Here is a 10,142-nt window from a genome sequence, read left to right on the forward strand (position 1 = left end):
AGGAAGTTAACCTTAAACATTAGAACAAAAATTTTGTTCTCTTTCAAGAAAAGCCCCATAATTATATGTTGATACATTGAGCATAAAAAAAAGATTTATGAATATATTGTTAAGAGGTATTGAGCAGGTATATAAATTTAACGAGAGTTTGTTTATCTGAATAGATTAATGGAAGTTAAATGATAAATACCTTATTTTGTGAAATTTGCAAATTATTTTTCTATTTTGACGCTTTGATTACTAAGGACTAGTAATAAGCTGGTTGGGGGATGTGATTAGTACTTAAAAGTGCATTTTTATCAAGGTTTTATATCATTATTTTGCACTTGAAGTATCAATAACTCTATAACTAAAGCATATTTTATAATAATATATCTAATAATATAAGATAACCTTTAATTAGTGATAAATATTCATTTTAAATGCAGGCCTATCACATAAATGAAAAGATTGATTGATAAATTTAAGAACTGAAATTGAAGGATAAAGAGATGGCCAAACATAAAAAAAGAGATGTCGGTGCAATCCAAACCAGGACACTGTTCGGTAATTGGGTCATATGTGGAGCTATAGATCTCCGATTTATGTCTACTTTATATGGATGGAAAGGTAAGACATAGGCCTACAAATTTCATATGAAGCCCAAGATCTAAAAAGATGATTTTCAAGTCCAAATTATAGCAACAACAAAGAAGCTTGAATTTGTCCTCCAGCCCGAGCACTGCTCAGTATTTTGACCATATCTAGAGTTCTAGAAGTCGAAATGAGCTGATTGTTTTATACAAGAAAGATGAGACAATTTCCTACAACTTTCATGTTTTCGAGTGGCTCCAATTTTAACGTTATCAATGACATTTTTAACAAACAAGAAAAGATAAGAATTGTCACCAAGTCAAGAGTTAATCAATTATTTTGAATCAGGAGTAGTTAATGATATAAATAAGTCATATTAGTATTAATAAAATTGATTTGTCTAATATGATAGTGGAAGACTAATACTAAAGGGATTCATTAGTATCAATAATTACCTTCTAAAAAATATAAAAGTATTAATTAGTTATCCCGAAAAAATAAAATAAGATAATAATACCAATAAAGAAAAGCCTTGGTATCAAAGTAAGAATTGATTTATAAAGACATGATATTTAAAACCATCGATGAGATCTTCAATATGAAATTATTCTCAACAAATGAAATAGAATATTAAATGAATATTGATAATAAATGAAAAATATATATCATAAAAATGATTAATTCCTAATTTTATGTATCAAAAGAAATTCAATAAAAATTATTTTCAATCATTATTTGTTATCACCGTTTTATATTTATAAGTACATATTCATTTCTATATTTCTAATCCATCAAGGTCACATTATTGTCACATTAGATGCAAACTTAGATTAGTTACCTTTTGCTTTCAAATATGTAATTATTTGTAAATTAGAAAACCTATCTCCTAAAACTTAAAATGCAATATTAACCTATAAATTTGAACATATAACTTTACTGCTTGTAATTTTAATGCTTGTAATTTTAAGTACCTCTTTAACCATAATCTCTTTAACCATAATAATTAGAATACTTTGTTAGTTTTCACTTCTGGAACAATTTTAATAACTTACCCAAAAAATCATGGTGTCATGTATGATTACTTTTCTTAGAGCTAATACTCCTTTTCTTTCTTTATCTTGTTACAAGAGACAACAAAAATATATCAATGACCTACATAGATATACATAAATTATCCATGTATATTCCATTAAAGTAATAAACAAGTTTAAATAATAATACATTATTTACAACGGATTTTTTATTTAAAACATCAAAAAAATCTTCCAATGATAAGAATTTAGTCCACATTTCTTCTCTCATTCATATGCAATTGTTGGAACGCAAGATTATTAATGAAACAATAAAATAATTCAAAATAAAGAGTAACAATTCAAAATTAAAATTGTAATAGTTTTAAAGTTAAATTTTACTAGCAGTAACAATTTAAAATTAAGACATTAACAATCAAATATTATAGACTAACATATCAAAATTAGAAGATTATCAAGTTCAAAATTAAGATAGTAATAATTCAAATTTTTCTATCATGTTTTGTATTTGTCTTGTTGAATTTTGCCACTCAAATTTAATGCTTTTTTTTTTCAAAAGTTACGCTAGTTAAAGATCATTATTCAATTAATGTAGCTTAATTTTTATAATCTCTTCATGTTTTTTATTTTTTGCTGTTCCTTTCCTTCCTTTTCATTTCTCTAACAACGTTTACCATTGATCTAGTTTAGGGAATTTTAGGAATAACTTTTTTTTAGCTTAGTTTCCTTTTTTTTTCACCATTTTATAAGTTACTTTTGTTAGCTAGATTGTAAAGTCTTCCCTTTTTTATTCTATATAAATATTCTCCTTGCTTAATACATCAATGATTCTCATATATTTTCTTCACTACTTTTTAATTTTTACATTTTAAAAATTATTTTTCTTTTCAAGTCACTTGACCTCTTATTTAGCTTTTCTAAGTTGATCTTTCAATTTCTGATTTTCACATTTCAACTTATTCTTCTTGTTTAATGCTTCTATGATTTTCATGTATTCTCTTCATAACTTTTTAATTTCTGCATTTTAAAAATCATTTTTCTTTTTAAATATCTTAACCTCTTCTTCGGTCTTTTAGAGTTGATCTCTTAATTTTTACATTTCAATTCTCTTATCTTTTTTTCCTTCTCATCTCTATGTTTAGGAGAAAAAACACTTAGGCCACATTTCATCTTCCAACAACTCCACAACTTATTGAACACCCAACAACAAAATTTCTTTTTTTTACAGGCTCCTAGTATATAACTGAAAACTAAATGAATGGGTAGACAGTAACATTATTAATGATATAGCAACAGATGTAATGAAAAAGGTAAGTGATCAAATTGAGATCGTAACATATGAAATTGAGATGAACATTTAAAAGTCTGATCAGGTTGACATTTACAATCAAAAAATAAAAATTCAAAGCTCTGAAATTCTTGTATTTGTCTTTGAATGATTTTTTCCTTAATTTTGCTTCCAGATGCAGTAAATTTTATTCTACACACCATGATATTCTTTCTTCTTTAGTTAATTCAATGATTTTTATATGCTCGCAAAACCAATACTGCTCATTTGAATTTTCAATGTTATTAAATTATATTTAAACAAAAACAATTAAATAATTATTACATTTTTGTTTTTATTACCGGAATCATCATCACGCAACTAATTATTTTGGATGCCCCTTTTTCATTCAATAATTTTTTGAAAAATTTAAACATATACTCTATCTAGTTGTATTCTGCAATGCTCTTTATGTCTTTAACATATTTCAGGTATGTATATGCAAGATTGCTTCCATTGTTTTACAGGAAGAGGAACACAAGAATTTTAAAAACCAAAACTCTAAATATGTTACGAACATTTTCATTGGTGAGGTTTTTACTTTCTATATTTTTTACTCTTTTGAACGCATTATATATTTTTCTTTTTCAATCTTTCAACTTTTAGAAAGCACATTGTTTTAAAAACTATATTATTTCTCTTTCTTACAATCTTACATTTCTTGAAATCTATTTGCTTGTTTTTATCTCTTATTTCAAATATCAATTTGTTGTCCTATACATATATTTTCAACCTCTTTATTTTTTATAAATGTTTGTAATTTTTATAAATGTTTGTAAATCTAATATGTAATAACTTTATTTTTCTACACATATTCTTTGTCTACACTCCATTATGTATCAGTGTCCAGAATGATGTTTTAATGAGCTTATTTTTTAATTTTTCTGCAATGTTTACACTATCAAATTTCATGACTATCACAAAAAAATTTGATTTGAATTGTGAACTTTAACTTTCTGAACATATTTTACAAAATACAAAATTACATTTTTGTTTTGAATTTTACAAACTAAAATATAGATTGCAAAATATATTCTGAGGATAAAAATCCACAATTCAAATCAAACTTTTTTACAATAATCAGTGAGTTTGAGAGTACAAAAATCATAAAAAACTAAAACATAATCACATTAAAATACCATTCTGGATATTGATAGAAAGTATCTTTCAAAGAATTATAAACAAGAATATATGTCGAAAAATAACCTGATTACATATTAGATTTGCAAATATTCAAAAAAAATAAAAAGGTTTTCAGGATTAAAAACAAAAATAAAAAAATATATACAGAGGACATGAAATTGATATTTGAAATCAGAAATAAAAACAAGCAAATAGATCTTAAGAACCATAAGACTAAGACTGCAAGAATGAGAAAAAAATAGTTTTTCAAACAAATTGATTTCCAAAAGTAAAAATGTTTACATATATATATAAGATTGAGAAACATAAAAAGTAAAATACTCATAATAAAAATGTTCGAGACATTTGTAGAATTTTGGTTTTCAAAATTCTTGTCATTTTTCTTGCAAAACAACAAAAACAATCTTGCATTGACATACTTGAAATATGTTAAAAACATGAAAAGCATTATATAATATAACAACAAAAACAATCTTGCATTTTTTTTGTTTTGCTGAACATAAAGATAAAGAAAAAAAATAAAAACATTGAAATGCAAAAATCAACTTATAAAACCTAAAAAGAGGTTCAGATATTTTTTTAAATTTTTTTTTAAAATCTAGAAAACAATGAAGAGAATATATAAGAATCATGAAGCATTAAAGAAGAAGAATATATTGAAATGTAAAAATTAAAAGATCAACTTAAAAAGATTAAATAAAAGGTCAAGAGACTTAAAAAAATTCAAAATACAAATATTATAAAATAATGAAGAGAATATATTAGAATCATTAATATATTACCTAAGAAAAATACTTAAATAAAAGTAAAAAGAAAGAACTTCAAGACCGGCTAACAAAAATAACTTTTGAAATGGCAAAAAAAAAAAAAAGCAAGCTGAAAATGATTTATCCTTAGAAGTTCCTAATACAAGATCAAGATCAATAATAAACACAAGATCAAGATCAATAATAAACGTTGTTAGATAATTAACAATTAAAGAAATAAATAAGGAAAAAAACAGGAAGAAAAAAACAAATAATAAAAAATAATAAAGATGTCATAAAAACTAACCTACCATAATTAAATAATGATTTTTAAATAACAAAAATATTCAAGAAAAAGACATTGTATTTGATTAACAAAATTCAACATGATATGAATAAGACATGATAGTAAAATCTGAGCTTTTTTGATGTATAATATCTAACTTTTAAACTGTTGATTTAATTTGAAATTTACTCCTCATTTTGATTTGTTATTATCTATAACATCCCAACTTTTAAATTTTTAATGTCTTAATTTTAAATTATTAATTTTAATTTTGAACTATTATTGCGAATAATATTTTACTTTTAAACTATTACAATTTTAATTTTAAACTATTACTTTTTTAATTTTAAGTTATCACTAACTATAACATCTAACTTTTAAAATGTTACTCTTTTAATTTTAAACTATTTAATTTTAAAATGTTTATTGTTTTATTAATAATATTACGTTAGAGCGATTGTATATGGATGAAAAAAAAAATATAAAAAATATTCTGTCATTGAAAAATCCTTTCGATGTTCTAAATAAAAAATCAATGATAAATAATATAAGTATATCACTAATTAAATCTGTTTATTACTTCAATTAAATACGCATGAATAATTTATATATATTTATATAAGTCATTGATATATTTTGTTATTCCTATTAAAAGATAAAGAAAAAAAATTGAATACACATGAATAATTTACATATACTTATGACTATCATCGATATATTTTGTTATTCCTATTAAAATATAAAGAAAAAAAATATCACCTTGAAAAAAATAATCAATCATTAAATCATAAATTATTGTAGTAGCAAGGGTTGTTTCTCTCTTCAAGACTTGGTTTCATTCACAAACAAACAAAAAGAATTTCCAATAAGATTTGAATATTGAATCCAATTTTGCGACACACAAGGAAAACTTCAATTGCTACACACCTTGCATTGTTCCTTTATATAAAAGCATTAGTCTCGCCCATTGCATAGATGCTCTCTATCAGCTCCAGCGCTAGACCACAGTTAATAAGAATGAATAAGCCCTTTATAACAATGACTAGAGGTGGAGAATTTATTCAAATGAAAAACCATGGCGTTGAAACTAAAATTAATATTCCATGCACTTAAAAGAGAGATATGTTAGTTCTGGCATAGATCATCAAGCATGCTTGGCTAGTAAAACTACAAGACAATAAATCGAGAGATTTTCTCACCACTGCTATACCTAACTACGAACATCAACTCCAGGAAGAGATTGCAGGAATTCATCAACATCAACTCCAGGAAGAGATCGCCTGCATCGCGGTCCTGAATAGTACAAAAAATAAGTTGGCTAAGTGATACCATCAGAACCGGATATCAGGTTGAATGCCGATAACTGCATGCAACACAACCATGTGTTTACTTCAAGTTTTCCAAGGATATATGTACCCCTTATCTCAAGAAGTTCACGAATGGTAATTGCCAAGTGACAACAAACATACTTGTGCCAGAGGTGATATGCAAGGACTAATGCCTCCTTCACGCTCCATTTGAACCACAGTGCATGCTATTCTCAGCTCCCACACATATGGCAGCAAGCAGAAAAATCAGTAGGAAAACTTATTGGTTAACATACTGTTAAATTAAATCAAAATATAAAATAGAAGAAGAGACAACTTGAAGATCTCTCCAACCAAAATAGCTGCTAAAAATAGGCCATCCGGCTTCAATGCTAGTTTACACTGTCACGAAAACCAATGAAATGGACAAGTGTCATAGACATGACCACATCAGGATTTCAAACAAAATGACAAGTAGAGAGATTTCATGACAATAACAACCAAACACAGCTAAAAATAGAAGAGAAATAAGGTTTACACGTCTACTGCTCTGTGTGTGGGGTTGTTGTAGACATCCAGTGTACTTTCATTAACAGTGTCAAATTATTTGCTGATGGAAGTACAGCTTTGGTCTCATTTTACAGTCTTATATCTTGATTTATCAAAAGATTATTCTCGTATGCTTCAGGCTAAAAAAAAAAGGTTTTGGTGTTATAATTAAATTGAAGATAACTTTCTGGATAACGCTTAGAAAGCACTTCTATATCTTGCTGTCTGCATGGCAAACACGTATGCTTCATCCGTGTAGTTTTTTCTCCTGGGGTTAATAATTCTAATGGTTTCCATCCTCTAATGTCGCATGCATTTACTTTTACAAATTTTGGAGGATATCATGTGTGACAAAGATGCTAAAGCTGAAACAAAGTCATAGTTAAGAAGTGAATACCTGTATCATGGCTCCTGGAACATCATTTGTGCAATGGAATTCCAAGCAACTGATAACCAAATCTAACGAACTTCATGGTCAAATACAAAACATAACATTTAAAACCTGTTCTTCATGGTGACTAGTTTTCACAAGAACCAAATAGATGAAATCCACTTTCATATCTTTCTTTTATAGGTAGAAACTCCTCATCTCCCACCACAGAGGACGTTTCGATATTCTGATTTGAATCTTGTTGAGCAGCTTCAGCATCCTTACATAATTGAACCATGTCATTTGAAGGGTCCATCATGATAAGCTTTTCAATTGAACCTCTCATTTCTTAATACTACAGCATTCTAAACATTCTTAAAACCAAACAGTAGTCAAGAAGGTAACTAGTTACTACCTCCAAGCGATCCAACAAATTGTCAGCAACAGTATCATCACTTCACCTCATCAACCACGCAGCTCGGTCACGCTGCAGCCACCCCACAATCGGACCAATACCCAGAAGCAGATATACAATATCGAATTTGAAAACAAAAAAAAAAAACACAAAAAAATAGATACCAAAATGTTCAAATCATAAATTTACAGAGAGACTGGATTTTTAACTCTTTTCGTTTCAGTTCCCGATCGAAAATCTTGACCCTTGGACTTTGTGGCCCATCGATGGTGTTATTGTCAGTGTTTGTGCAATAAGAAATTGAGGGGATGAGAGTGTAGGTCTCTTTTGTTGCTCTTCTTCTTCCTCCTCTAAGGAGCAACTCTCATTTTCTTTAAAGTTTCTGATGTGTTCGGACTGAACTCCCATGTCACAGAGATGGGGTGCCTCTCATTTTCTCTTTAAAGTTTCAGAAGCTAATGTGGACAAGTCCTCTGACACAGGGACGGGGTGCCTCTCATTTTCTTTAAAGTTTCAGAAGCTAACGTGTATGGAATGAAGTCCTCTGACACAGGGACGGGGTGCCTCTCATTTTCCTTGAGTTGTAGAAGCTAATGTGGACTGAAGTCCTCTGACACGGAAACGGGGTGCCACTCATTTTCTTTAAAGTTTCAGAAGCTAACGTGTTTGGACAGAAGTCCTCTGACACGGACGGGGCCTCTCATTTCCTATAAGTTTCGGAAGCTAATGTATGTGGACTCCAGAAGCTTCATAAACCTCAATAAAAATCTGATTAATTTATTTTATATTTTTTTTATTTAATATATTAATATTAAAAATAAATTTTAATAAAAAAAAAAATATATTATTTTAATATATTTATAAATAAAAAATAATATTAATCTCTGTACTCAACTTTCTATTAAAATTTAGTTGATATTAAGAGCTTAATTTATATTTTAAAAAAATATTTTTTAAAAATATTTTTTTAATATTTTTTGATAATTTTTATATATTGATATCAAAATTAAATTTTAAAAAATAAAAAATATATTTTTATATAAAAATTATTTTTAAAAAATAATTATTACTAGAATGACTATCAACGATTAATAAAACTAAGAATTTAAATGAGTTTACTAATTTTCAAATGTTTCATTTAAATTCTCAAACTCTTCATATATTTCTGTTGTATATTTATGTTATATTTCTGTTGTATATTTGTGTTGTCATGAGAATATGCATAAGTTTTCGATCTATTAAACTATTAAATGGATAAAATTAAAGGTAAAAAAAATAAAAAATAAGTATGAATATTTCTAAGGAATATATTCAAGATAAATAAGCACAACATATGTCGGATGATCCAAGTTGATAAAATGTTTGCTAGTCAAGACTAACATGAGCTCATTGTATAAAATATTTTTTGTAAAATTTAAGATAGACTAACATGAGCTCATTATATAAAATATTTTTTGTAAAATTTAAGATAGAAATAATAAAGACAGACAAAGAAAGTATGAAGAATGCTTCCAAATAAATCATTAAACAATAAACACTAAAGGAGCCTTGTTACGCACTAAACACATTAATATCGGTTACAACTTGCATGAAATAGCAATCTCCTATGTTTGAATTTTAAAAAAAATCCTAATTTTTATATAATTAAATATTAAAAGAATAAAAATAAAAATGGATCCCACGACATCTGTTAGATGATCTCTAGGCTTGTGAAACGCCTACATGAGCTCATTATATGAAATAAATTTTCTAACATTGAGGATATAAAAAAATAAAAAGTAACAAAAAAAGTAGGGTGTATATTTCCAAAGAAATCACTAAACAATCAACACTAAAAGAGATCATATCATGAACTTATTGTGTAGATGCACAAAACACATTGGCATCGGCTATAACTTGCTTGTAATAGCAATTCCCTTGTGTTTGATTTTTTTTTATTTAAATCCTAATTTTCATATAATTGAAGATAAAAAAAATAAAAATCAGAGTAGTCATTTCCAAAAAACTCAGGGAACATATTTAAGACCGGTGTGCATGACATCCGCTGAAAGATCCAGGCTCATGAAATGCCCACACGAGCTTATTGTATGAAATAATTTTTCTTACTTTGAGGATAGAAAAGAATTAAAAGTAATAAAAAAAGTAAGGTGTAAGTTTTCAAAGAAATCACTAAACAATCAACACTAAAGGAGGTCATGTCATGAACTAATTGTGTAGATGCACAAAACATAGTGGCATCGGCTATGACTTGCATGTAATAGCAATCCCCCTTTTTTTTTTTTATTAAATCCTAATTTTCATATAATTAAAGATAAAAGGAATAAAAAATAGAGTGGACATTTCCAAGGAACTCAGGGAACATATTTAAGACCAGTGTCCACAATATCTGCTAGAA

General features: G+C 27.1%; 1 long non-coding RNA gene across 1 annotated transcript; it reads right to left on the reverse strand.

The window, feature by feature from the left end:
* Window positions 1-5,928: 5,928 nt before the first annotated feature.
* LOC105115348 (uncharacterized) lies at window positions 5,929-7,255 on the reverse strand. The gene is made up of 3 exons (XR_840325.1): window positions 6,576-7,255; window positions 6,306-6,399; window positions 5,929-6,103 (listed from the first exon to the last, which is right to left on the reverse strand). It is a non-coding gene; the product is annotated as an uncharacterized LOC105115348 (long non-coding RNA).
* Window positions 7,256-10,142: the final 2,887 nt, after the last annotated feature.

The sequence above is a fragment of the Populus euphratica genome, unplaced genomic scaffold, assembly GCF_000495115.2.
Source record: "Populus euphratica unplaced genomic scaffold, PopEup_1.0 scaffold686.1, whole genome shotgun sequence".
Classification (NCBI taxonomy): Eukaryota; Viridiplantae; Streptophyta; class Magnoliopsida; order Malpighiales; family Salicaceae; genus Populus; species Populus euphratica.